Source organism: Dipodomys merriami, unplaced genomic scaffold (assembly GCF_024711535.1).
Source record: "Dipodomys merriami isolate MVZ:Mamm:240054 unplaced genomic scaffold, mDipMer1.0.p SCAF_122, whole genome shotgun sequence".
In the NCBI taxonomy this organism is placed as follows: Eukaryota; Metazoa; Chordata; class Mammalia; order Rodentia; family Heteromyidae; genus Dipodomys; species Dipodomys merriami.
In genome coordinates, this window is record NW_027202516.1 from 160,702 (window position 1) to 187,500 (window position 26,799).

Here is a 26,799-nt window from a genome sequence, read left to right on the forward strand (position 1 = left end):
TTATTGGGTGCTATTACATTTCTCCATGCTAAATATTATTTGCCATGTCCTTGTATCCTGTGACTTTGCTGAGGTTTTCATCCATTCTAATAGTAAGAGACAAGATTATATCATCTATAAACAGCAATAATCTGATCATCTCTGTCCTATTGAATACCCTTTATTCATTACTCTTGTCTGATTGCCCTGGATAGAGCAGATCCTAAGGGACGTTCCCTTTTGTACTGAGTTTGTCATGCATAGCCGTTAGTATTTTGTTGAAATACCTTCTTTTTACTATGAAGGTTTCTCCTTTTCAATGTTGGCCTTTTATTCAGGGCCTTGTGTGCACTCAGCAACTTCTCTGTCACTGAGCAACGTTATTTTGTGGAATTTCTTTGAATGCGTTTCCTGTGTCTATTGAGAAGAGCATGCAGTCTTCTGCACTTCATTTGGTTGAGGTGGTGTGATGTCAAGTTTATTGTCTCACACTTGTAGAGCCCCGTGAAGAATCCTTTGGATTGGGCTCTCTGATATTGTATTGAGAACTTTTGGTATCTATATTCTTTAGGAATATTTGTTGTGTTGTCTTTTTTTTTTTTAGTTGAGTCTGTGGTTTTGATTTTGAGATGATGCTGGCCATATTGAAGGGTAATTATTCAGTCTCTCTTCTTCTAAGAATCATGTCAGTCCTAGAATTATTTTGCAACAGTAATAGGCTGAAACAGGAGCCTGGGAATTGTAGAAATCTTAGGATCATAGAGAACTGTGGGTTCTTATTGATCATAGAGTCAAGGCTTTGGCCTAGGAGGTTAAGACCTGTGGCCTGTCAGCCTCAGCATTCCAACAAACCTGCCCCTGATCACAGCCACACTCTCCTCCCGTCACCGCTGTCAGAAGCCGCACCTGTCCATTATTAATAGAGTCCCGAGGGTGTCAGTGTGTGTGTGCATGCACATGCATGTGTGTGTGCTTGCACACATGTGTGCAATAGGCCAGGGGAGGGAGGAAGGATGGTGGTCCCTCCAGAGGAAAACTAGGCCCTTCTTTTGATGGCTCCAGGACCCTGTCTACACAGCTTTTCCTAAAGGCCATCTTGTTACTCCACCCACCCTCCAATCTCTCCAGGAGACACCTCATTGCTTTTGATGCCCCTTCATGCACTGGCCTAAGTTTGGAGATGTAGTGGGGCATTCAGTATTTGTCCTCACAGAGTTTACATTGTAGTAAAGAGTCAGAGAGAGGTAAATAAGTGTATGACATTTCATTTCATCATGAACACTTTGAAGAAAACCAGAGTAGGGTAAAGGAAAAGCAGAAAGGTGGTCAGAAAAATCCTCTCAAGGAATATTATACTTGAGCCTGAAGAAAAATAAATAAATATCTTCTTCCTGCATTCTGAGGAGGGACTTCAGTTCTTTTGTACCTTGCGTGGACTAGGCTTGTCAGGTTGGATTTTGTGTCTGTGCTGAAATCGCAACTCCAGAGGACGGCCCTTGGCGTCAGCGTAAGGTTCCGCCTTCGCTTTCCATCCGGTTCTAGTGGCCATTGAGCCCAGAGGCAGAATTACCTCCAGGTATTCTTGCTTCTAGAGAGCTGAACCTGCCTTTGCTGCTTTCTACTGACATTGCTTGTTCCTTTGTGAATAAATGCTTTCTTAAACTTTCCCAGGCTGTTCACCCTGCTTCCTCCTGGTCTCCTAACTAGACACACAGAGGTTTTCTCAAAGAAGACTAAGTGGGAAAGTAGAACACTTTGGTGCTGAAGGTATTTCAAGCTGTTTAAGTATCAGAAATAATTTGTCTTATCAAAGCAAAGAAAGGCCTCTCGGTCCAGTTAGTCCATCCTTGGCCATCAACCCATGAATATGTGTGGCCTACATAGACCTAGTCAGAGAAGAATGATTTTGAGGAATGAGTGTTTATGCTAAGCATTAAATTGATTGCATTTGCTTATTATCAGGACTTGCATTAAGCAGAAGGTCAATTCCTTTATAAAATTCTGTGTGTTGGCAAAGATAGTGGTCAACTCTAACTGCATGAGAGATTTTTAGCTGTGAGACACAGTGAGTATTAGTTCAGGCGAATCACAAACACCCAGTGAGCAAGGGTACTGGTTGGTCAGATGCAGTGGTATCTAGAGAAGCCTTTGGAGCCAGACTTCCTGAGTTCAAATCCTTCCTTTGCTATTTACTAGTTAGGAGACTTTGGTCAAATTATCTTATATCCCTGTACCTTGATCCCCTTGTCTGAAGAAAAACAATAGTGTCTAGCTCATATCACTTATATGAGAATAAGTTAATTTGTGGAAAGCACTTACGATATTACCTAGTGAAAGGTGTTGTGACTGTTATTTGTATTGTGCTGGGAGTAAATGGGAGGCTTCTGGGACAGGGTCGGGCTCCTTCTGCCCTCCTTGGGAGTGGGACAGAGAGACTGACCCAGAGGGGAAGATGGTAGAGTGGAACCCACAGTTGGGAGCTCTAGAACTTTTAAAGAAATGAATGTGTCCTCATTGTTTGAGAAAAGAGACATTTTTACTCTTGTGGAAATAAATTTTCCTTGAGAAACAAGGTGAAAAATTATGGATTTTTATGCTCTAGAGTGTAAGTGACTCTTGGAAACAAGAAGCCACGTCTCAATTACAACTCTTGCAATGCCCCATGCCTGGGTCCCATCTTCTCCTAAGAGGAAACACATAGCTTTGGGGTATGTAAGTCTTGAACTATCTTTTTGGTCATCTTCTGGATCTCAATGTTGTCCTCTAATCCCAGTAAAAATTGGGCATGCCAGTCAGCCCCAGTTGGCAGAAAATATAAATAGGAAGATCACCATCCAGGCAAGTCCAAGCCTAAAGGTGAAATTCTATTTTATGATCCTGTTGGAAGCAGAGTCTGGGCCTCCGGAGGGACTGGGGACCCCGCTTCTGTGTCGCTTCCACACCTACTCTGGATTTTGTGCCCCAGCCCAGTCAGCCCTCCTCACCAGGCCTGACTTTGGAGTCAGAAAACTGGCTTTGGTTTCTAATTCTACCACTTAATAATTATGTGACCCGAGGCAGAGTAGCTATTCTCTCTGAGTTCTGGTTACTCATCTGTAAACAGGGATAAAATGCCCCTGTTCCCTTGCTCACAGGCTACGTGCAAACATCATATGAGGTAGTATGTGAGGACATGTTGTGGGCTGCAAAGCTTTCTCGAAAAGTGTTATCTACTCTCCAGCAGATGTGAATATTGCCAGACATTAAGATAGTTGAGGGCAATAAAAAGATGAGTAAGACATGATCACTCGGGTTGCTTTAAACACTTTTCTCCTATGTGGAAGTTAGACCTAATTTGTAAATGATTGAGGAAACACATATGGGGGGGTATGCAAGTGCATACACATGTATTAACCTGAGTATGGGATTTCCAGTGGGGGATTCAAGGGATATAATTTCTTAGAAAAACAGACTCAAAGTCCAACAAAAACAAGTATCAGGAAACCACTTGAAAGGTGTTGTGGGAGCTTAGGGGAGAGAAAGGGGAGAATACAGTCATAACCTTCCAAGTATATTCTGTGAAACAGAATTCTGAGAAGATGGGAGGTGTTGGGAAGGGGGTAGATGGTGAAGGGTGAGCAGGGCTCACCGTGCTCATAGCAGGACTGTACGGCTTTGTACAACTACTTAAGATGACTAAAACCAAACCAGGGAGAGAGAACCCTCATCTGTGCCGCTTCCATCAAAAAAGCCAGATTTTCTCAGCAATACTCGCACAGACTTCCTCCCATGTCTCTACTGTAGTGACACAGTGGCATGGATGAGCTCTTCTACCCGTTTCTCTCTGCAAATGACATAATATCACTCTTCCGAATAGAAGAATAAAATTCTAGTGTGTGTGCCACATTTTCTTGGCCATCCATGGAGGGTCACCAGGGCTGTTTCACACGTTGCTCGCTTTCATATCTGCTACGATAAACACATAACAGCAGAAGGCAGCCGCCACGGCTGCGAGGTGTGAGGATCCTGTGCCTGGGGCGTGGCTGAGCAGCGAACTCGTCCAAGAGCCCGTCCCCCTGCAGCGTGGGAGTCCCTGCGCTCTCAGCTGGGCCAGTTTCTATGTGACATGTAATAGTCCTCTCGTAGATACTGTTTGCAACAAATCTGAAAATATATAAAACATTAGCTTTAGTGACCGTCAGTGGCCGGTGCTGGGAGCTGAGAGTAGAATCATGGTTCAAAGCCTGGGCAGAAAGGCCGTGAAACTTATTTTTGTTTTGTCGGTCGTGGGGCTTGAACTCTGGGCCTGGACGCTGTCGCTAAGCTCTTCAGCTCAAGGCGAGTGTGCTACCATTTGAGCCACAGTGCCACTTCCAATTTCTGGTGGTTCATTGGAGATAAGAGTCTCATGGGCTTTTCTGCCCAGGCTGGCTTTGAACCACGATCCTCAGATCTCAGCCTCCTGAGTAGCTAGGATTACAGGCGTGAGCCACCGGTGCCATGAAACTTTTATCTTCAATTAATCACCAAAAAGCTTAAGTTGTAGAGCTCTAGTCTTGAACAAAAGTGCTCAGAACCTGTAGCTAGGCCCTGAGTTCAAGCCTCAGGACTTGTACAAAAAAAATTAACTGAAAGTAGTAGAGTTAAAGAAGTCTCATATCTAAGGAAGTGAAAATATGATATCTGTAGTCACATGATCAATATATATGTATATGTATACACTCATATATATACACATACATACAAATATATATGGAGAGAGAAAGTATGAGAGAGAGAGAGAGAGAGAGAGAGAGAGAGAGAGAGAGGGAGAGCACCTTGTATCCAAATACACTTTTTCGGTACTTGTATTACCTACTTAATATTCATCCTGTGATCTTAAGACCATGCCTTTCTGGGTGACTGAGTGACTCTGTGGCCTTACAGAGTGCCTAGCAAGGAGTTAGCTCCCAATAACTACTTATTGACTTAAAACCTAAGTGTCCAGGGCCCCCAAGTTAAACCTTAACCTTCATTATCAATGAAAAATATTCTTAGTCATAGCTTCCCACACAAAATGTTACCTTACAAGAATTGAAACCGATGATCAGAGCCTCCTATTTCTCTGAGGACATTCACTTCAGTATGAGCAAATGAATGGACACAGAGGTGTGCAGATCATTCTGGTCACATGACTGTGCATCTAGAAGCCTTCTACCTATGCAAAAGAATTATACCTCTATTTATTCATCTTTCCAGTCTTGTCGACTGGTAACTTCACAGCTAAGCTACAGAAAAGCAGATTTACTTAATTTAAGAAGGAGATGCGAGCTGAAATCCTAGTGCTTTTCACTGAGGGAAAAGGAGGGTGAGGGGTATGCTTGTACAAACACTTTATTTTTATACTGGGGTTATTTATAGAAGAGTGTGGTGGAGCACAAACACCAGAGCAGCCAGGGTGTTCTCAGCATGAGGAGACGCACCAGAATAGCGGCTTCATTTTTTAATAACTTGATTTTACAATCTAAATGCTATAATTTATGTTTATCATACGTATTTTATTACAAATTGAATTATAAATGATTATGCTAATATTATTGTTCAATTCTGTTGACCACTGGAGCCTGATAACAACTTTTATTTTTTAGTGATATGTTGAAGAAAATGAGCTTCCTATAGCCACTGTAGCTTGACTGGGATTGTCTTGTTTACATGTCATCTACCTAATGTATGTATCTTAGGTTTAGAGCTGAGCAGAGCCTTGAGGAAGCAGAGTGCATTTAACATTTGGTTATTAGATTAGGATATAGTTCTTTGTCATAGTGGTAAGAAGGCTGTATCCCTTCTCATAATCTTATTTCAACCAAGATCATCACAGGAGAAAAACGTATTTGCAATTATTAAAACTTTAAACCCCTCTGAATTTCTAGAAAAAGTATAAGAGAATATTGAAGAGAACTGGCTTGACTAGCCAGATACTGAAAACTGCTTCCCTCAGGTCCTGCTTGTTCACCTTTTGAATATTTCAATCGAGCATATTAAGTATTTGAGCATCTGTTTTGAGACACTGTAAATTATGAAGGAGGGTTGGGATCAGCGTAACTGCCCCTCTGTGACCCCAGGCCCTGCCTTTGCTTGTATTTTTAGTGTCTCAGTTCTTGTGGCTGTGGGTTGGTCCTCATCCTCATCCAGCTTCTGTGCACCCATGGAATAGGGTTCTTCATTTCCTACCATCCCCTTTCTAGCAGTAACAAAAGCTATCTGATTAGTGTAAATCGATACAACCTTCTTACTAAGGGAGAAATAGAGAAAAGAGATAAAGTGTAAAGCATGTATTTATCAATGACCTTAATTTGCAGGGATTGCTAGCAAAAATATTTTAATAAGAATTGTCAGAAATTCTAATACAAAAATAATTTTAAGTGTTCAAGTAGGCTGATACAGGCCTGAAATCCTAACACTCGATAGAAGAAGCCTGGAGTATCACCCATTCTAGCCCAACTAGCCCAACCTCAACTACAAGTAAAGCTGTCTCAAAAACAAAAATGAAGACTCCATTTCTTTTTTTTTTTTTTGGGGGGGGGGTCCGGTCGTGGGGCCTGAACTCTGGGCCTGGGTGCGGTCCCTCAGCTCTTTAGCTCAAGGCTAGCGCTCTACCACTTGAGCCACAGCGCCACTTCCGGCTATTTTCTTTTTGCTTATGTGGTGCTGAGGAATCGAACCCAGGGCCTCATGCATGCAAGGCAAGCACTCTACCCCTGAGCCACCTCCCCAGCCCCGAAGACTCCATTTCAAGACAATGTATTTCCCCAGCTTTGCATTTTCAAGTATTGGAATAAAGTACTGATTTTCTGTTCCACTAGCAAATTTTGATTCATAAAATAGGCATTTTTACTTGCTGTTTTACCTGCTCACTTTTTTTTTTTTTTTTTTGGGTCCGGTCATGGGGCCTGAACTCTGGGCCTGGGCGCTGTCCCCCAGCTCTTCAGCTCAAGGCTAGTAGTGCTCTACCACTTGAGCCACAGCGCCACTTCTGGCTTTTTTCTTTTTACTTATGTGATGCTGAGGAATCGAACCCAGGGCCTCATGCATGCAAGGCAAGCACTCTACCACTGAGCCACCTTCCCAGCCCCCTGCTCACTCTTGAAAAGTTAGTCTATAGCAGTTTCACCACCCAGGGTGAGAACCACAAAGGGTCATTGTTCAAAACATGGTTATGCTATCATTAGGGTTGAACTATACATTCTATCCACATTTCCCTATTCTCTTTCCTCTTTTCTCTATCAGACTGTGTTAAATGTTGCAACTGGGTCAAGGATAGAAGACAATGGGGCGTTTTTTACAGTAAAGCTGGTTTGTTCCAAATTGAGCTTATGTTTCATTTGCTTGTCTAAAAATAAACACAGAAAACAAGAAGTTAAGAAATAAATCACTGAATAGCCTTCCTTTCCTATTTGGAAATATAAGGTAAGTTTCCGTTGGTAACAAAATACAAGAATCTAAGAAGATAAAAGGTTTTAGGGTTTTGATGATTTGTTTGCATAGACATATTATTTATCCAAGCTTGTTCACTTACTGTGTGACCCTGGAAAGTTACTTATTTCTGTGATTCAGTTCCTCTTGTATTAACCGGGAGAAGTTGTTAGAATTAGGATAATATGTTCATGGGTTGTCTCTTTCTCCATTTTTTCTTTCTTATCCTGTTTGAATTTCATCCTTGCACACTAGATAGCAATGTGCTTACGTATATGCAGCCTGCGATTTCTGGATGAATGGTGTGGTCTGTGGAGTCAGAATCTTCTAGACTCTGCTCTACACCCCTCCCTCCTGGCTCTCCCTTCACAAGCAGCCGTGTCTGTGAGCACCACATCAGATTGACAGGACTCTTTCATTGTTTTCAAATGCTAGCCCAAGCCACTTCGCTCTGCTGTCATTTGTATTCTACACGTAGCCATTAGTTGTATGCTTGCGTCAGTCTGCTGACGGTCATTTCTGCCGAGGTGCCGAGGTCTCCCCACAGGGTTTGCAGATGCTGTCTTCTGGCTGTGCCGTTGTACCATCTTTGCTCTGTGAACTGGAGTTCAGTGCTGGGGTTATATTATAATGTATTTATGCTGTATTTATTTATAATTATATATTTAGGTTATGTGTTATAATCAAGAAATGTCGTGACAAAATGTCATTTTGTCTTCCTTGAGAGAACAGGTGCTTCTAACATTTTTTATTAGTTGCAAAATTTCCCAGCATTGCATAACAATTTCCTTTTCTAACAAAATCATATTGCACAGCACATTTCTAAGAGATGACTAAGACAGAGAAAGACCTATAATACCTAAGCTAATACAGAATAGGTAATAAAGAATGCTGTGTCAGCTAGAATGACAGATGGGCCAGCTGAATGAGAAGGCAGGGTGGGGTTTCCCCATGGGTTCATTTTGGACTTTGACTCTCAGAACTGTAACACAATGCCTTTGGGTTGTTAAGCCACGAAACTTGTGCTAATTTGCAGTTGAAGCAATAGAAATATAAGACTACGTAGTAAACTAGATGCTAGTAATCAGAGACTCACCATTGTCTTGAATTTGGTGTACAAGTTTGCATATACTAATGGAATTGTGTTCACAATTCTAAGACACATCTTCTCCATCCTTACTTCTTAAATCTGGGTGCATTTCAGATTCGATGACGTTTACCGTTATTGCTGCTAGGGATCAAGGGTGTCTGCCATACCACCTGCTCCTTTGGGACCGGCAGAACACATGTCATCAACCCTGCAAAAGAAAATAGATTAAAAAGCAGTGGAGGTCTAGCAAAGCAGCCTGGTTTTGAAAGAGTTTCATGCTCTCAGGAAGAATAAAGAATTGAGTAAAGTGTAGTGAGAACTTCTACTTCATAATTACTATGGTTCTCTGAAAGCATTTGTGGTAGGGTTATTTCTGGGGAGGAAGAGCCTCCCAGGATGCTCTGGCCTGTGGGGGTCCCGTGCTGGGAGGCCCTGCGTGGGCACTGCCCTTGCTGACCTCTGCGGTCACTCTGTGACCACTCTGACTTCTGAGAGATGTTTAGTAACCAACCTCATCATTCTGCAACATGAAAACACCTCCGGGTCTCAAAGGCCACGAGGACTTTGCCATTGTCTCCTAGAAGAGCCTCTGTTTTGAAGCTATCCCGGCGCCCTGCAGACGGAGCTGTGTGTTAGAGGCAGTGCGTCTGCAGTGCTCCAAACATGACTCTTACCTTGCCCTGACCATGGACATAACTTTTGCAATCTGCTGCTAACTCTGATAAATGAGGTTATGCTATGTCTTTTTTAAATTAAAATAAAACAGTCCATGGATCCATTACTCAATTCCTCCATCTAATTGAACAACCCTTTGTTCAGGAGTGTGTGAATAATGGAACATGACTCACAAATGAAACATTTTTTATTTTTAACAATTAGGTTCTAAAATAGAAAAATAAAGAATGTGTGCATAAATAAATATACCTTCTAATATGTGAGCTTTGGAAAGTCCCATATTTCATGAATCATTAGCTTGTTTTGTTTTGATGTTCTGCAGTCATTAAAAAAAAAAAGACTGTGCAGATGTTGCCACCTACTGTTTGCTGCTGTAATTCATCTGATGCTACAAAACTTAACACTTGATTGCCATTCTTTTATCATGATTTTGGAATGATTTATATCTGGCAGATATGGATGCATTTCCAGAGAATATTAATATACTTAAACCAATCCAGGAAGATATAAACCAATTAAATAGGCCCACAAGTAATGAAATTGAAATGGCAATAAAAGAACTCCCATCCAAGAAAAGCCCAGGTCGGATGGCTTTACAGCCAAATGCTATAAGACCTTTAAAGAAGAACTAACACGAATACTCTTCAAACTCTCAGGGAGGGATCGCTACGAAATCATTTTAATTAATTAATTAATTTGTCAGTCCTGGGGTTTGAACTCAGGGCCTGGGCACTGTCCCTGACCTCTTTTGCTCAAGGCCATTGCTCTACTATTCATCTCATATTCAATAAGGGAGCCAAAAACATAAGCTGGAAGAAACACAGGCTTTTCAACAAATGGCACTGGAAAAACTGGTTATCCACATGTAGAAAACTGAGACTAGATCCTCACATATCACTTTACACCAGCCCCAAATCAAAATAAATTGCTGTAAGATCTGAAACCATGAAACTATTATAGGAATAGATAGGGGACAAACTAGGTAGATGCTTTTGGAGTAAACACAACAAACCAAAGGAAGTCTTGATAAATGGGACTGTATCAAACTTAGAAGTTTCTCCAAAGCCAGGCATCAGTGGCTCACGCCTGTCATCCTAGCTACTCAGAAGGCTGAGATCTGAGGATGGCGGTTCAAAGCCAGCCTGGGCAGGAAACTCTGTGAGACTCTCATCTGCAATAAACCACTCAGAAAACCAGAAGTGGTGCTGTGGCTCAAGTGGTAGAGCGCTTGCCTTGAGCTGAAGAGCTGAGGGACAGTGCTCAGGCCCAGAGTTCAAGCCCCACAACTGACAAAAAAAGAAAAAAAGAAAAAAAGTTTCTCCATGGCAAAGAACATTGCTAATAAATTAAAAAGAAAGACCACAGAATGGGAGGTTGTTTACTCAACCATACATTAGATGAGGGCCTAATATCCAGAATATTCAGAGAGCTTAAAAAGTAAATCTCAAAGAACCAACAACCCGGTTAATAAATGGGCTAAGCCAGATGCTGTGGCTCACACCTGTCATCCTAGCAATTTAGGAGGCTGAGATCTGAGGATCATGGTTCAAAACTAGCCTGGGCAGGAAAGTCTGTGAGACTCTCATCTCCAATTATTACCAGAAAACCGAAAGTAGCACTGTGGCTCAAACTGGTAGAGTGCTATCCTTGAGCAAAAAGAGCTCAGGGACAGTACCTGGAACCTGAGTTCAAGCTCCCTGACTGACAAAAAAGGACTAAGGAGCTCAAGAGAGTCTTCTCAGAAGTAAAAATGGCCAGCAGACACACAGACACATGAAGAAATGCTTACCATCTCTGGCAGTAGACACACAGACACATGAAGAAATGCTTACCATCTCTGGCCATCAAGGAAATGCAAATCAAAACAACACTGAGATTTCACCTCACCCCACTTAGAATGGCCAGTATCAAGAAAACAATAACAGATGCTGCTGAGCATGCACTGTTGATAGGAAGACAAACTTGTTCAACCACTCAGGAAAGCAGTGTGGAGGTGCCTCAAAAAACGAACCATAGAACTATCCTATGTCCCAGCAATTCCACTCTTGGACATCTAGCCAAATGACCACAAACTGGGGCACAGCAAAACCACCAGCACAACCATGTTCAGTGCAGCCTTACTCACCCTAGCCAAGGTATAGAATCATTCAGATGCCCCCTAAATAGACAAAACAATAAAGAAAATGTGGCATATATATATACAACAGAATTTTACTCATCCAAAAGACTGATCTTGTGCCATTTATAAAGCAATGGAAAGACCTAGAAAAAATTATATTAAATGAAGTAAGTCAGGTCCATGAGCAAAGGATGCATGTTTTTCCTCATATGTGGGAGGTACAATTAGCTTATAACTTTCTAAGAAAACACATTTGGTGGTATGCAAGTGTTTACAAATGTACTAATTGAAATAAGGGCGATTCAAGGAGAACTCAAATAGCCTAATCCCTTTGAAAGGCAAAGCCAAAGCCCAACAAAATAAACACCCAGGAAACAAGTACTTGCAAGGGGTGGGATAGGGCCAAAGGGCGAGGGAGAGATGAATAAAGAGGAGAAGCTGGAGGCAGAATGCCATCCAGAATACAATTAGGAAAACGCAAGGGAAGGGGACAGGGGAGGAGGGCTGGGAACGTTGAAACCTTGATCAAGACGCACTGTACTCATAACCTGCTTTGTTAAGTGAGCCCCTTGTACAACTGGAGATAATAAAAAATTAGAACAAGATTAAGTACTTATTAGCTTATTGTTAGGTACTTTACCTACACGACCATTATAAGCAACTCTCTTACAGGCTGGAAAACCCTAGGGCAATGGCCTGATTGTCTTTAAATTTTCTTCTAGTAAGTTTTAGGTTTGAATAAACAGTATAGATGATTGAGATCCCATTAAAAAGATATATTTTCCAATCTAATTAAAAAGTCAAGATTACTAGATTGCTGCAAACTGCTAGCTTTAAGTTCAATGATGTTCTTTAGTTCTTGCCTAATATCCAGTGGCTAATTTATGCTGTATTTTAGTAGCTAAGGGACTTTGATTTTCAGTACCTGGAGAAAGAAATTTAAAAGAATTGCCAAGAGCTGGAGACTGGCTTAGTTTTCTACTTCATTTCTTCAATTGGCAGAGGCATTGCTTTTCCAGTATTCAGACGATCTCTCTGCAAGGCATCTCTGACTCATGGGCTCTGCTGTGTGTGACTCATAAGAGACTCGGAGAGTGTTTCAGATTCTTAATGAGTTACCATTCATTGAAACAAGCTTCCAAACAGGCTTAGTCCTTCAGTTTGCATGCTTTCACTTAATGGCTGATTGAACATAAGAGAAGATATTTATTTAGTAACTTGCCTAATTTTCAGAAAACCTTATCTTGGAAAAACCCATTATGGAAAAACAAAGGGCTGAATGAGTGAAGCTGAATGAACTGGTGGAGTAACGATGGAGGAAAGACAGGGAAGCAGGAAAAGACCACCTCAGCGTAGGACCAGCAGCACCTCCCTGCAGCGTGAGGGGTGAGCACACCGAGACAAGGTCTTACAACATCCAAGTTCATCTGTTATTTTGGATTTTCTGATATCTTTAGATGAATTCAATCCCAGCTGACACAGATGTAAGATTATACAATAAACATTGTTTACTATTTACAAAAAGCATAAAGAATAAAAAACTCTACTTTGCTAACTACCTGTAAAGAAGATAGAATCTCCAAGATATATATTTCTAAGTCTACAGTCCAGCTTCTATATTAAATATCAAATTTTTAAATAGGAAATGACTCTTAGGGAATAATGTTATAAGTTCCAAACTTTAGCCTATTTATTTATTTAGTTTAGAACATGGGCTATAATCTCTCTTTTCTTTCTCCTTCCTTCCTTCCTTCCTTCCTTCCTTCCTTCCTTCCTTTCTTTCTTTCTTTCTTTCTTTCTTTCTTTCTTTCTTTCTTTCTTTCTTTCTTTCTTTCTTTCTTTCTTTCTTTCTTTCTTTCTTTCTTTCTTTCTTTCTTCTTTCATTGGTCATGGGGCTTGAACTCAGGGCCTGGGTGCTGCCCCTGAGCTTTTTTGTTCAAGGCTGGTGCTCCCCCACTTGAGTTACAGCCACTTCCAGTTTTCTGGTGGTTAGCTGGGGTTAAGGGTCTTACAGATTTTCCTACTCAGGCTGGCTTTGAACCTCAGTCCTCGGATCTCAGCCTCCTGAGTAGTGAGGATTACAGGCGTGCGGCACCAGCGCCCAGCTTGTAATCTGTTTTAAACTCTCAATCTGTATGTTTATTTTTAAAGTCAGTGTCAGTTATGCGACAGACTGATAGATTGCTCTTGACTCTGGTGCCATTTACCAGGGCTTGGATAACTGTGCTTCTGGTGTACATTTAAGTAACACTTGGTGGTGCTCTCTGACTGCCGGTAACTGTTAAGAAATCTTATTCGGTCTTCATAGCTAGCCTTTGCAGTTGTCAATATTACACCAACAAGAACGTGGAGGCAGAGAGAATGGTCAAGTGAGTAGGCAAAGGCAGACTGTAAAAGGAAAGGGATGGCTTCCATGTGCGGGGCTGAGCCGCTTTGCTCCGTTACCTTCCTGCAACGCTCACCTTTGCAAGCCAGTGTGCCGACCATGTGCCTGACTCCAGCTGTGCTGTAGATATTTGCACTTGGTTTGTGGCAGGAGAATGGATTCCAGTTTCCGTTTTGCAGTGAACAGTGTGGCGTGGCGTCTAGAGTGTCCCTCTGAGGGTCGGTGGAGGCAAGTCAGCCTGACCGTTACCCAGCTCCAAAGGTTTGGAATTTGCAGCTGTCTCGACAGCCTTGAGGAAGGGCTGGGGAAGGTGCGAGTGGTGGAGCTCTTGCAGCACGCGCAAAGCCTTCGGGCACCCCCCAGCCTTGAGAATGGCATTTGCTCACGTTTCTAGTCTAACAAGGGATCAGGCAGCACAGATTTCCTCAATCTTAGGCACTCCTTTTTGGAGTATTTTTATTACCTGTAAGTAGTTGTACAAAGCAGTTGCCGCTCATTGAAGCCGCTCACGAATATAGCACATCCTGATCCATGTCACCCTTTCCTCCTGCTTATCTACCCTCCCCGCCCCCCCTCGCCCCCCTCCCCCCTCCCCCCTCCCCCCCTCCCCCCCTTGCCCCCTCGCCCCCCTCCCACCCTCGCCCCCCTCGCCCCCCCTCGCCCCCCTCCCCCCCTCACCCCCTCACCCCCTTGCCCCCTCGCCCCCCTCCCACCCTCGCCCCCCTCGCCCCCCTCGCCCCCTCACCCCCTCACCCCCTTGCCCCCTCGCCCCCTCCCCCCTCCCCCCCTCCCCCCTCCCCCCCTCCTCCCCTCGCCCCCCTTGCCCCCCTTGCCCCCTCGCCCCCCTCCCCCCCTCGCCCCCCTCGCCCCCCCTCACCCCCCTTGCCCCCTCCCCCCTCGCCCCCCTCTCTCCCGTCCCCCCTCGCCCCCCTCGCCCCCCTCACCCCCTCACCCCCTCACCCCCTCACCCCCTCACCCCCCTTGCCCCCTCCCCCCTCGCCCCCCCTCATCCCCCCTCGCCCCCTCCCCCCTCGCCCCCCTCGCCCCCCTCTCTCCCGTCCCCCCTCGCCCCCCTCGCCCCCCTCCCCCCCTCACCCCCTCACCCCCTTGCCCCCTCGCCCCCCTCCCACCCTCGCCCCCCTCGCCCCCCTCGCCCCCCCTCGCCCCCCTCACCCCCTCACCCCCTTGCCCCCTCGCCCCCTCCCCCCTCGCCCCCCCTCCCCCCTCCCCCCCTCCTCCCCTCACCCCCTTGCCCCCTCGCCCCCTCCCACCCTCGCCCCCCCTCCCCCCTCCCCCCCTCACCCCCCTTGCCCCCCTTGCCCCCTCGCCCCCCTCCCCCCCTCGCCCCCCTCGCCCCCCCTCACCCCCCTTGCCCCCTCCCCCCTCGCCCCCCCTCATCCCCCCTCGCCCCCTCCCCCCTCGCCCCCCTCGCCCCCCTCTCTCCCGTCCCCCCTCGCCCCCCTCGCCCCCCTCCCCCCCTCACCCCCTCACCCCCTCACCCCCTCACCCCCCTTGCCCCCTCGCCCCCTCCCCCCTCGCCCCCCTCGCCCCCCTCGCCCCCCTCCCCCCCTCACCCCCTCACCCCCTCACCCCCCTTGCCCCCTCGCCCCCTCCCCCCTCGCCCCCCTCGCCCCCCCTCGCCCCCTCACCCCCTCACCCCCTTGCCCCCTCGCCCCCCTCCCACCCTCACCCCCCTCGCCCCCCCTCATCCCCCCTCGCCCCCTCCCCCCTCGCCCCCCTCGCCCCCTGTCTCCCGCCCCCCTCGCCCCCCTCCCACCCTCGCCCCCCTCGCCCCCCCTCGCCCCCTCCCCCCCTCGCCCCCTCATCCCCCCTCGCCCCCTCGCGCCCTCCCCCCCCTCGCCCCCTCTCTCCCGCCCCCCTCGCCCCCTCTCTCCCGCCCCCCTCACCCCCCTCCCACCCTCGCCCCCCTCGCCCCCTCCCCCCTCGCCCCCCTCGCCCCCTGTCTCCCGCCCCCCTCGCCCCCCTCCCACCCTCGCCCCCCTCGCCCCCCCTCGCCCCCTCCCCCCCTCGCCCCCCTCATCCCCCCTCGCCCCCTCGCGCCCTCCCCCCCCTCGCCCCCTCTCTCCCGCCCCCCTCGCCCCCTCTCTCCCGCCCCCCCTCGCCCCCCCTCTCCCCCCTCGCCCCCCTCCCCCCTCGCCCCCCCTCCCTTTACTTGTTTTAACTTTAGGTTACATATTGAACTTCTTGCCATTTAACAAAGACACTGTGCATCTTGGTCTGTATTCTGTCATTCTTGAAAAGCACTTGTTTGCCAATTTAAACAGTTTTAAATCTGACAGTGACTCAGATTTCTTAGGTTCAGATGTCATTTCAAAGCTATGAAACCTCTCTGGCAAAGAAGCAACAACAAAACGTTAGTAAATAAACAGAAATTACCTCCAATTATCTAGGAACTTTCAATGTAGTAATTAGTACTTAGTTCAAGAAGCGTCTCAAGTTTTTGGTGATCGTCACCTGTATACAGGTTCATAGTGCCAGTACTGTCCAATCAGGCAAATATACCCTGCTTTCCATAAGCAGAGAGGCTTTCCGTAGCTACCTGCCTATGATATTGAATCCTGGAGCCAGGGATGTTCATTTAACTCATTCCTAACTAATAAGCAGACTCTGAGAGGGCTAGCGATGATGTTCTTGGGAACATGACAAGGGGGGGAGAGAGGGAGGTTCGGAGGTGAGGGCAGGCACCCCCGGCCGTGCCCACGGACGCACTGCTCACTGGCTTTCCCCTCAGCTCCTCAAGCGCTCTCCTGACTGAGAAGCATTCTGTATTTCACAGACCACACAGCGACAGCGCCTACATTTGACCCACCTCCACTTGCTTCTGGAATGAAACATTAAACATGAGACGGCCAACACACAGCTTGCGTTCGTGGGAGTTGAAGCACCAGACTTGCATGCGTGCTCAGGTCCGGGAGCAGCCCTGCCCAGACTTCCAAGCGAGCATATGCAGTTATGATTGAATGCAATCTCGTGACCATTAGCAAGAAAATGCTCCTAATTACACACCCTTATCCATGCAATCTTCAGAGCAATTCAAGCGGGAAGCCAGCCATTTATTTTGCCTTTTTGCTTGCCCCTCCACAAACACATTATTGCTCCGGGGAGCTGAGCACACATTCTCAGCTCTTGCACAGCAATCCCTCTACTCAATGGAAGTACAACCTAATTAAGACTGGTAATTTTAGCCCTTCTGCCTTGACTCATTTCCCTATACAGAAGTATCTTTTCCCTTCTTACTGCAATTATGAAGATTATATTTTATTTGACATGAGAAAATCGCAACAGAAGACCCAAGAGTGAATGTGAAAGGAAAAAATGATTAAATAGCAAACATTTACTAGATGAAATACACTCCCTTTCAGTTGTAATTCAGATTAGAAAATTCTCCATTATTGTTTGATGACTCAATGAATAATAACTTCTTCTTCTTCTTTTTTTTTTTTTTTTTTTTGGTCCAGTCGTGGGGCCTGAACTCTGGGCCTGGGCACTGTCCCTCAGCTCTTCAGCTCAAGGCTAGCGCTCTACCACTTGAGCCACAGTGCCACTTCCGGCTTTTTTCTTTTTGCTTATGTGGTGCTGAGGAATCGAACCCAGGGCCTCAGGCATGCAAGGCAAGCGCTCTACCACTGAGCCACCTTCCTAGCCCTGAATAATAACTTCTTAAAACAGTGATCTCAAGAAACATTGTATTTTGTGATACGTTTTGAGACTTCAGATCTTTTTTTGTTCTGTTCATGTCATGTGCTTATTTGAATGATTAATTTGTTGGGATACTTAAACATGAAGGGTTAGAAAGAGTACTTTCCTAAGTACTATTTAAGAAAGTATAGAAGTTAATCATCCTATGAGTTGAACTATGTTTAACATGTTATAGCTTTTTTCACTTTAATATTGATTTGTGTTATGTTGGGAAAATGAGGCATTTTCAAGACATGTTTTGAAGGATTCCAAGGAATTCTTTGGACTTGCCTATAGATACTGTTTTCATTCAATCTAGAACACAGTGGTTAACTCTGATAATAAAATGTAAAATGTACTTAGGATAGATCCAGAAAAGAGTTCACATGAATCTCTTTCAATCAGTAAGGAAATACAGTTGTCCCTGGCTGGAGGTTTTGCTATTTAGTGTTTGCCGTATTATAATCATGTGTCCCAGGAATGGCATCTAAAAGCTACGTACTTAGAATGTTACTCCCGTTCTTCAATGCACATTCTTACAAAATACAGCATAACCGGATGCTGGAGTGGCTGGAGTTGGTTTAATTCATATAAAGATTTTTTTGTGCATTTTCTGTTTGAGACTGCTGCTGAGAAGAGCTTCTGTTTTCTTGCCCAGCATCTCACGAATGAATTAAGGTTGGGAAGGCTTGGATCATCACGGGACTTTGGCTACAAAGCACCAAGGATTCTTTCAGCAGTTTCCCATCAGCTCACACATCCACTCCCTTCCTTGGCTCTATGTGTCTTATGTAAGCGCATGCTCATGCACATACACGTGTGCATACACACATGTAAGCACGCACGTAAGCACACACACAGACATGCATGTTTGTCTTCAAAGCCTGAAATGAAGCGGTTTTCCCTCTTCATTAGGAGAAGGTGGTGTGGGTGTCTCAGGCCGGCCTTGGCTCTGGGCGCTGGCCGGCCTCCAGGGCCTGGGCAGGAGGTCCGGTGCTGGAGGCAGGCTCTGGGAGACCTTCGTCTCCCAGAAATATGAGTTAGAAAACAAGCAAGCGAATGTGAGAGGAAGAATTTCCTGTCCTATTTAAGTTAGATTCTGGAAGGTTCGCATGAACGCTCTCGTGTGAGAACCGCTGCCCTCAGCAAACCCATTTCTGAGCCCCTGACGCCGCCGGGCCTGGAGGTGGCTTTTTCTCCAGAGAAGGTTCTAGGCCTTTCAGAACAGGGTAATCCTGAGACGACCCTGAAGTTCAGCATCCTTGGGAGCAAGTTAGAAACCTGCTGGCTGTTCTCCCTAGGCTCAAAAGGAGACTTTTTGGTTTGGTTCTCGTAGATGGTGAGAGCACTAGCACTAGAACCGGGCTCTGTTCTTAGGGAAATGTCTAACACTGAGCAGCTTACGTGTGAATGTCGGCTCTGTTGTTCACTAATTGCTGTTCCCTTCCCTGGAGCAAAGCAGGTCTGAGAGACTAGGCGGCAGAAGGCAGGGTGGGGGTGGGAGGAGGGGTACGTCCCACTCAGGGACCCCTACCGCTTGTCAGCTGTTGCTGCTTTTTATTCTCAGTAATAAGACCTCAATGTGGCCGTTGAGAAGACACGGACTTCTGAGCCTCCTGTGGCCAAACACAGTCAGGGTACCAGGTCCAAGTCAAAGAGATGAAGTGGAAGGTGTCTGGGAAGCTCCCGGAAGCTTCTCCTGGAGGCCGATGAGCCCTGCCGTGCCCGGCCTGTCCCTTGTGCCACTTTTGCCCTGGTGGAAGGCTGGAAGACTTCCCCAGGTGGGTGCCAAGGTGGAGCCCGGGCTGAAGCTAGCTTCCGCATGCAAGACACCCGCTAATCCTTTGAAGCACAGAAACCTAGACACCTTTCCTTCTTGTGTGAGATAGAAGGGCCCTGGGGGACATGTGGGGAGCAGGCACGGGAGCGTCCCAGACAACAGCGTGTGCAGGGCGTGCGCGGGCGTGGCAGCCACGCAGATCCCCGTCCCGCGGTCCGCAAGGTCAGCCAGAGGGGCCCTGGGCACAGCGAACCCACTCTGTTGTGCAGGGGACTTTCTCCTGATACCCCTGGGCTGCGCGGAGAGCCCCAGCCTGCTGTTGTGTGTCCAGCTTCTGCCATTGTCCCAGGACCAAGACAAAGACAACATGGAGACACCAAAAGAGTCCCAGGCCTGTGCGTGTTCAGCGGAGCAGAAGGAGCTTTTGTAGGCCTGATGTTGAAAACACCCTGAGAAGGCTGCTTTGTGGCCTGAGACGCGTGCTTTTTGAATCTCTGCAGAAATTACCTTCTTATTTTCATTTGCCATAATTGTTCTAATCAAAGCTTAGGGGAAAATGTGATTACTGGATCTAAAGTTGGTTATTAAATGAGTGTACATAGAAATGTAAATTAAAACAATAATGTTTTAAGACTGGAAACTAAAACCGTATCATAGTATGAAGTTGCTATTTTCGAGGACATCTTATAAGCTAAAATTTCATTTTATGGTGTCTGAATAACAATAAAGCTTGAAGTGATTATTCTGAAGGTAATGAAGATCCAAAAACTTTCTTATAAATACAACTTGAAAGTGTATGATAAAACCTGAATCTTCCCGCAGCAAGGGCAGGCCTTCAGAGTCTCCGCTGTGTGTTTAGCGATGCACACTCACAGCAGCAGGTGAGTCTAAGCACAGGTATGTGTATAGTATCTTCCGTCCTGGGTTTCTATTAGGGTGCTGCTGTCACTAGGATCACCTGGGCTTCGGCTCCTTCCTCACGGCCTGCGTGGGGCTGCAGGAGGAGCAGAGGTCGCGCCCACCCTTCCATCTGCATGGATTATTCTCCAGTGAGAGCTCACGGCCCACGCAGACCTCAGCGCTATGCTGGTGCAGCACGGCACACGCCTCACACACCCAGAAAGTGGGAAAAGGAGCTCTGACAGCGGGTGGTGTTCTTTGATCCTAAAATTTCTGATGGATATCTTCAGGTTTTCTGTTCCTAGAAGCTCTGGGAGAAGGGCTGTGGTCCTGCTGAGCTTGGAGCAAGGCGCGTGCTCCACCGCACTGCGCCACGCGCGCCTGGTGCTTCCAAATTCCGCCGTGCTCTGAAGAAGCTCTTGTGGAGGAGTGGCCGCCCGCACTCGGCTCGTCCTGCTCACGCCCAGCGTTTGAGGGCTGGGACGGGAGGCCTCCCGAACGTTGGCGCTGGCCTTGAATTATGATCCTCCAAATCTTGGCCTCCTTAGTTGGGATCACGGGAATAATGAGGCGATAAAGTCATGTGGTCAGCTTGATGGGGTCACAGAGGACAGCGGTGTGCTCTTGATTCTGGCTGTGGGGCCTTTCACGACCTGTAGAGGCTTCCCCGGTGCGCTGCTTTCAGACCCTGCCTTTCCAGGTCCTCTCGCAGCCAAGATGGAAGAGCAGAGCGAACACCAGAGAGAAGAAGCAGCCCAGTGGACTAGGTGGGTAAGTGGCGGTGAGGCAGGGTGGGTGGAGGTGAGGCGGGGGGGGGGGGGGTGGGGGTGGAGGTGAGGCAGGGGTGGGGGTGGAGGTGAGGCGGGGGTGGGGGTGGAGGTGAGGCGGGGGTGGGGGTGGAGGTGAGGCGGGGGTGGGGGTGGAGGTGAGGCGGGGGTGGGGGTGGAGGTGAGGCGGGGGTGGGGGTGGAGGTGAGGCGGGGGTGGGGGTGGAGGTGAGGCGGGGGTGGGTGGAGGTGAGGCGGGGGTGGGGGTGGAGGTGAGGCGGGGGTGGGGGTGGAGGTGAGGCGGGGGTGGGGGTGGAGGTGAGGCGGGGGTGGGGGTGGAGGTGAGGCGGGGGTGGGTGGAGGTGAGGCGGGGGTGGGTGGAGGTGAGGCGGGGGTGGGGGTGGAGGTGAGGCGGGGGTGGGTGGAGGTGAGGCGGGGGTGGGGGGTGGAGGTGAGGCGGGGGTGGGGGTGGAGGTGAGGCAGGGGTGGGGGTGGAGGTGAGGCTGGGGTGGGGGTGGAGGTGAGGCGGGGGTGGGGGTGGAGGTGAGGCGGGGGTGGGGGTGGAGGTGAGGCGGGGGTGGGGGTGGAGGTGAGGCGGGGGTGGGGGTGGAGGTGAGACGGGGGTGGGGGTGGAGGTGAGACGGGGGTGGGGGTGGAGGTGAGGCGGGGGTGGGGGTGGAGGTGAGGCGGGGGTGGGGGTGGAGGTGAGGCGGGGGTGGGTGGAGGTGAGGCGGGGGTGGGGTGGAGGTGAGGCGGGGGTGGGTGGAGGTGAGGTGGGGGTGGGTGGAGGTGAGGCAGGGGTGGGAGTGGAGGTGAGGCGGGGGTGGGTGGAGGTGAGGCGGGGGTGGGGGTGGAGGTGAGGCAGGGGTGGGTGGAGGTGAGGCGGGGGTGGGGGTGGAGGTGAGGGGGGTGGGGGTGGAGGTGAGGCGGGGGTGGGTGGAGGTGAGGCAGGGGTGGGAGTGGAGGTGAGGCAGGGGTGGGTGGAGGTGAGGCGGGGGTGGGGGTGGAGGTGAGGCGGGGGTGGGGGTGGAGGTGAGGCGGGGGTGGGAGTGGAGGTGAGGCGGGGGTGGGTGGAGGTGAGGCAGGGGTGGGAGTGGAGGTGAGGCGGGGGTGGGTGGAGGTGAGGCGGGGGTGGGGGTGGAGGTGAGGCAGGGGTGGGTGGAGGTGAGGCGGGGGTGGGTGGAGGTGAGGCGGGGGTGGGGGTGGAGGTGAGGCGGGGGTGGGTGGAGGTGAGGCGGGGGTGGGGGTGGAGGTGAGGCGGGGGTGGGTGGAGGTGAGACGGGGGTGGGGGTGGAGGTGAGACGGGGGTGGGGGTGGAGGTGAGGCGGGGGTGGGGGTGGAGGTGAGGCAGGGGTGGGTGGAGGTGAGGCAGGGGTGGGAGTGGAGGTGAGGCGGGGGTGGGTGGAGGTGAGGCAGGGGTGGGGGTGGAGGTGAGGCGGGGGTGGGTGGAGGTGAGGCGGGGGTGGGTGGAGGTGAGGCGGGGGTGGGGATGGAGGTGAGGCGGGGGTGGGGGTGGAGGTGAGGTGGGGGTGGGAGTGGAGGTGAGGCAGGGGTGGGTGGAGGTGAGGCAGGGGCGGGGGGTGCTCAGGCCTTGAGTACCTCCTTGAATACTAGTGGTACTATGACTCAAAGTGGTTCAGTGCTAGCCTTGAGCAGAAGTGCTCAGGGACAGTGCCCAGGCCTTGAGTTCAAATCTTGAATACCAACTGGGACAAGCCATCCCAGCAAGGAGCACCTAGACTCAGCCAGTCTGGGGAACAAGGGAACATGGAAAGGAGTAAGAGGAGATGATGTCACATCAGCTACTTTGTGCCTGCCCTATCAAAGTTAACCAGAGCCGGGAGGTCAGTGGAAGTAAGAAGCCTGCCCTCCAATGTCTATACCTGCCTACCTATTAACAACAGGAATTTATCTTCTTGTCTTTGTCACCTGACTTCTCTACCTAGTCGCCAGATGTCAGAAGTAGCTAGGGACATTTCTACCAACATTTTCAGCCCAAGTCCTTCCTCTTGCCATTTATTTGCTGTCTAGTATTTTTTTCCAGCCCCTCAATGCTCATGAGACTTCTCCAGACTTCATCGAAGGACTCAACACCCAAGTGACAGCTGCAGCCTGCCGCCTTCTCCCAGCATGGACCACATCCCAGCCCTTTACCCCCACGACGCCCCTTGCCAGCAGGAAGTAGCCAGGGAGAGTCTTAACCCTTTTTCATGATTATCAAAAGGCTGGAATGTAAGGTCCATTCCTGGACGGCAAACAGACCTCGCCCAGTACCTGCGTTACCTAGGCAACTGGGACACCTGGAAGAGGTCACATCCGCATCTGCTGAGGTCACATCTTAGCCTGATGTGGCCACACCTTTCTCCCACCTGATCCCACCTCTCACCTGGTCCCACTTCCCTTTACCTGGACACACCCTTCCCCGCCCCCTACCCTATATAAGGCCTAACCCGGGGCCAGACGCTCCTTTTCTTTTTTGCCAGCCGCGTGGAGTGCCAACCTTGCCTGGTCCCAGCAGGTCTACTGAATAAACCTACCCCTTACCTGAATACCACGTGCGTGGTGCAGTTCTTACTCGGCTGCCTCTTTTTAAAAACCTAACAGTGAGGAGCACCTGCACTTCCTGCAGTAAATCAATAGCATTTTACAAGCGCTGCATTGGACGCTTCCCTGAGCTTTGCTCCAAACCCATGGAGATTCTCAGTATCATCCTCCCTTCAGCTTTATGAATTGCATGGTAAGTCAGTCTTTATTCAGTTTAAAACTCGATAGTTATAATCACATTAGACAATAAAACTCTAAGCATGCCATTTATGATAAGAATGAAGTCCTCTAACCAAGACTTGCCTCAAGATAGCTCACGCATTTCTCAGAATAACATGGAAGACAAGTTTATGACACACAGACTCTGCTCTGGGGCAGGAGGGCGGAGGGAACAGGTTCAAAGCAGACCAGGAAGCTGCAGAGGGGAGGCTCCAGCGTGAAGCAGCCTTCTTGACGGAAGTAAGTAGTTCCTGATTCCTTGGTCATTCATTAAAATGTATTTTGGAAACAGCTTAAAGAACAAACACTCCTGAAATAGTTTACCAACCTTGAAATGTCCTTTCAGTTCTTGGAAACTTCCTGCTTTTCCGTATAGCATTAACTACTTACATAAAAGTTCAGGATGTTTTTCAGTTTATCTAAGAACAGCAAAGATTAAATCTGATTTTAAAACAATTTAATTTAGGAGTTAATCAAATGTTTATAGCTTTCAGAGCATTCAAAGCACCACATTTCTTTGTAGATATGTAGCCAAACATTCAGGGAACGCAGAAGATACTTCCTTCTAGTAAGAAGACCCGAGGGCCCAGGAAGTTTATCTACGCTCTGGAGTGATGGGTAGAGCCAAAGCTCCATCAGAATCTGCAGAATTCTGGCTTGGCATTTTCAGAATCAGGTAGGACCACGTCAGCTTTCTACTCACCCAAACTCAAATAGAATCTTTGTCCTGTCACAGAAGAAAATGATGTAAAAACTCTCACCCCTGAGCATGCCCGTTTACTTGCATTTTGCTATGTTTTAAAGTGACTTGGTGTGTTGCCTAAAGGGATTTTGAATTAACCTGCTTTTTAGGCTCCAAATTTGCTTTAAAACTCATTTTGAATTTGCGTATAAAACAGGTCCTGCATGAGTTTAGACTCTTCCCCAGATTTAAATGGACTTGGACATAAACTTGAGGTAATTGTCCCTTTTCTCTTCGACCCAGTTTCTGGTCAGACTCTGTCACCCGTGACAGAGCTGGGAGGGGGTCTGGCCCTCGAGGGAACCCTGGGGCCCCAGGACCCTGTTCTAGCTCAGCCAGAGTAAAGTGTGTACAGACCACTCCAGAAGCGTGCGCCAGCCTTCCTGGCCGCGGCCCCTCCCGCGCGGTTGCCGTCTCCTGCTGGCCCTGGGGCCTCCCGGGCCTCCGGGGCCTCCCCCGCCAGCTCTGCTGCTGGCTTCTTCTTTCCTCCAGGTACCTGGACCCACCTCCAGCAGACTTGGTGACCCTGGCCAAATGGAGGAGAAAAGAGAAGAGGAGAGCAGATTTGGTAACTTAGGATTTTAAAATTCATTTTACAATTTCACACAGTGATATCAGTTGATAATGCATCATGTAAATGGGCATCTACATGATAAACTATGATGCATTGTAGCCACGAGCATTCACATTGATATTTATGACTTGGGTATTCAGTAACTGAAATCTGAACAATCGGGAGTCAATAGTTTAATCTAAGTCATTTTCAGGACTTATAAAACAGGCCACCTTACCTCTCCTCATTATAAGAATTCTACAGTGAGAGTGGACCACATTTCTTTTTTTGTGACAGTCCTGGAGCTTCTTTTGCTCAAGGCGAGCACTCTACCACTTGAGCCACAACACCACTTGCAGTTTTCTGGTAGTTAATTGGAGAGAAGAGTCTCACTGACTTTCCTGCCCAGGCTGGCTTTGAACTGTGATCCTCAGATCTCAGCCTCCTGAGCAGCGTGAACCACTGGCACATTTTGACACATTTAATTAACCCCTTTGTACAACTTAAATGTAAATAGATTACAAATTTATTTAAAATTATATATAAATATAAACAAATATCAATACATATACATAAAATTTATTTAAATTTATAAATTTATTTAAAAATAAATTTTAAAAGGATAAGGAGAAACAAGTAAAAATTAAAATAGTGAATGTCTTATAAATCTGTCTTTGCATAAATGCAGTTCATTTGTTATATTTGCCATTAGGCTAAGAGCCTAAGTTTGAATAAAACCACATTTGGCTTACATTGCAAACATTTTTATTAAAATTCTTCTAATAATACTTCATACATCTCATTGCTATCTATATGCTAATACTTCCAATAAATTATCAGATACTATTTCTACATAACCTTTTTCTCAACAAATGGCCTGTCGTGTTCATAATGGCCTCAATTTCTGCTGACAGTTTAATTTCATCTACCACAAAACTGAAGATTCACAAAGAAACTAATTAGACAATTTCACCACTAATAATATGGCTTCTAGTTTTAAGACTTGTAGTGTGCAAATTTATCTGGTTAAAATTCCCAAGATCTAGGATGAATATTTTTTTTGTTTCTAAAGATACACAGAAATCCTTTTAGAATCAATGTGGAATTCATTTTACTGATTTACTTTATTGTTATTATAGAGGTGATGCACACAGGGATTGCATTTACATGAGTCAGGTAATGAGTACATTTCCTTTCATATAGTGTCTTTTGTTTCCTCACTCTCTTCAATGTGAATTTGTGTGTGTGTGTGTGTGTGTGTGTGTGTGTGTGTGTGTGTGTGTGTGTGTGCGTGCACATGCGCGTGCCAGTCCTGGACTTTAACTCAAGGCCTGGACACTATCTCTGCTTTTTTGCCCCAGGCTAGTGTTCCAACACTTGAGCCACAGCTCTATGTCCCAAGGGAGAATTTTTTTTTTTAATTTTTTTATTGTAAAGATACTATACAGAGGGTTACAGTTACATGAGTGAGGTAATGAGTACACTTCCTCTTGAACATTGTTACCCCCTCCATTGTTTTCCCCCTACCATCCCCTCCCTCCTTCCCTTCCCCAAGGTTCTTTTTTTTTTTTTTTTTTTGATTGTGATTAAGTGATTACTTAATTTCCAGTAATTCACAGTATTGTGGAATAATGATGCTCGTTTAAAGTCACAAGTTCATTCTAGCTTTCCTGGAGCAAATTGTCTATCACAGTCTGTAATATATAACGGTGCTCACATGTTATATACCATATATGTGATCAGCAGCATGGGGATATTTGCTAGTGGTTCAACCAGATGAGTGGGAGTTCTTTGTTTCTTAAGTCCTGTTAGTTTTGTCATATCACCTAACATTTTGGATTTATCATCCACTTATCAGGGAGACCATGTACTGTTTGTCTCTTCGTTCTTGGCTTACCTCGCTCAACATGATTCCT

At 47.5% G+C, this 26,799-nt stretch overlaps 2 long non-coding RNA genes across 3 annotated transcripts in view; one reads left to right on the forward strand and one right to left on the reverse strand.

The window, feature by feature from the left end:
• The first annotated feature begins 23,509 nt into the window (after positions 1-23,509).
• LOC138823704 (uncharacterized) overlaps positions 23,510-26,799 on the forward strand; it is a 6,546-nt gene continuing 3,256 nt past the window's right edge. The window contains exons 1-4 of one of the 2 annotated variants that reach the window (XR_011370883.1): positions 23,510-23,562; positions 24,112-24,264; positions 24,488-24,545; positions 24,823-24,898. This is a non-coding gene — a long non-coding RNA (uncharacterized lncRNA). Of the gene's footprint in view, positions 23,563-24,023; positions 24,265-24,487; positions 24,546-24,822; positions 24,899-26,799 lie in introns of those variants that run through there. The other variant, XR_011370882.1, reaches the window with a different exon arrangement.
• The window catches only part of LOC138823705 (uncharacterized), a 15,577-nt gene continuing 12,904 nt past the window's right edge, over positions 24,127-26,799 (reverse strand). The window contains exons 4-5 of the long non-coding RNA XR_011370884.1: positions 24,688-24,856; positions 24,127-24,315 (exon numbers count right to left, since the gene is read on the reverse strand). This is a non-coding gene — a long non-coding RNA (uncharacterized lncRNA). The remainder of the gene's footprint in view (positions 24,316-24,687; positions 24,857-26,799) is intronic.